Consider the following 2,238-nt stretch of genomic DNA (forward strand, 5'->3'; position numbering starts at 1 on the left):
GGGATCTTGTCCGCGGGCTCTCCAGGGGAGCTGCTGCTTGACTGGCACGACCCGCGACCGCGCCGGTTAACCTCCTACTAAGGAACTCGGTATCTCTGCAGGTAAGGTGACCTTGTGAAAACTTAAAATAAAGCCATAAAAATAATTTTACCTGTTCAGCATCGAGACGTTAAAGATATTTGGGTATGTGAGATAGATAAATTAGATTGATCTTAACGCAGTCACAGCCCAGAGAATCTTTGTTTCTCTGAACACAGAGTGGAGTCACTGGAGTATAAAACCATTTAGCTTAATATTATGCAATACTCAAATTAAGCAGGGCTTGCAACACACTGCAAACTAAAATCTTAAATATAACAGGATAAGCTGTTATTGGATAAGATTTCTGTCTCCAGCATCCTGACCACTCTATTTAAAAGATCCAGATTGCTCACCCCTTGATTAATATGACTGGATGCAACGGTGTTTATAATATCAACCCAGACTCCAGTGTATGTATGGCCACTGTTCCCCCATTTAGTTAAAGAAATAAGCCAGTATAAGAAGTTATCCAAGCACCAGCCATTCAGGCCATTAAGGCAAAGCTATGAGCAATATCTAAGTTGTACTCTCTGACATACATCAGAACTGGTACCCTGCACTGCTGCTTGAGAAGGTCAGCAGAATCACATATTCTGTCTTTTGTTTAAAGGACGCTATTGCCATTAATAGGGCACATCTTGCTCAGAATGGGTTTTACTCATTTTTAGGTGTAGTGTATAAGTCTAGAGCAAAAGAGCAGGAAGATATGGGAAGAAGTCTATGAGCTCTTCCTGGGTCTTCCAGGTAGATTTGTTAGAAAGGAAAAAGGTGAGGGGTATTTGTTCTGCTTTACATATTTTGACACATACCACCTAATTTCAACACCTAGCAGAAGAAAACTGTCTTAAATTCCCCCTACAAACAGTGGACTTCTCTTGGGGGTTTGAGATCTGACTGGTTGTTTCGAGATTTGCTTTCTCTCCACTGATGAAAAGGTAGGTTACAGGTGGATCAAGCAGGCTTTTCAGTTACACAGTACAGTTACACTCCTAAAGATGGTAGTAGGAATATCTTCATATAGGCATTTGCACTCATGCTCTCCATATATATGTGTATGTACTATGTGGTGCAACTTCATTCATAGTAGCAAATGTAAAGCAGCGAAATGATGGCTCAAAAAAGCATTGGATAGCTTTTTACACATACTGTTTCTTGTGATTTAATACCAGATTTGTCTCCTACCAGATCACCTGACAGTACAATTTTGATCTGGATTAGACATGAGCACACGGGTGTAGGTCTCTGAATAAAACAGTGTTGATGCTGAACTTCACTTAGCTGTATGCTGGTTTAATCGGTGGTATTTTGCAAAGTAAATAAAGTAAAAATGTATGAAGAGAAGATGTCAGACCTATAATAAAGTTTGCAAAAAAGTTATTTCCATTTGAATCCAGCATAAACTGACAAACTAAGTTTTTATTAAGTATTTTGTGCTTTGTATTTATCTCTCCTGCCATTAGATACCCTGATGCTAGGCTTAATATATCACAATATATTCAGGTGGCATGGTCTATTCAAACATGGCTTATGTTACTTCTGTGTGTCAAAAGTGAAGATTATACCAAAATGTACTTCAAAAAACCCCAGAACTGTGAAGAAAAACTGCTGTTAAACCCTAGAAGTGACTTGTTAAAAGAAAGTTCTGTTGTAGTACATTTAAATACCTACATAGTACAAAAATAAATATAATACCTATATATTATGTCAATTTTGTCTATTACTTAATGTCCAGTTTACAAGCAACAGCTGAGGCTGCCTGTATGTTAAAGATTTTTTTTTCCTCTGCATGCCTGTTCTCTGCATATTAAATTTCTGGAGCAGGCTTCACCTACAAAAGATTCTTTGGCAGACAGAGGAAGCAGGGACTCAGCCAGTGAGCTTTTCTCTGGTGCCATTTGAGGCATTCTGTTACAAATGAAAGTTCATTTATTGCAAGCACAGTCTTTACAAAATCTCCTGACATTTACACTAAAATTGTTTCTCTCTGATTCTGTGGAAACAAAGATAAAAACTCACACACTTTGTTAAAGTTAATTGGGTCAATATTTTGGCAAGTCCATAGTGTGCAAAGGAATCTGATACAGAGATTTGCAGGCCAACACTTGGCAAAGCTCTGCCCAGCAGCATGGTACAGACAAGTCCTGCCATTTTGCTGCA

This window comes from Corvus brachyrhynchos, unplaced genomic scaffold, assembly GCF_000691975.1.
Source record: "Corvus brachyrhynchos isolate BGI_N302 unplaced genomic scaffold, ASM69197v1 scaffold8, whole genome shotgun sequence".
Taxonomy (NCBI): domain Eukaryota; kingdom Metazoa; phylum Chordata; class Aves; order Passeriformes; family Corvidae; genus Corvus; species Corvus brachyrhynchos.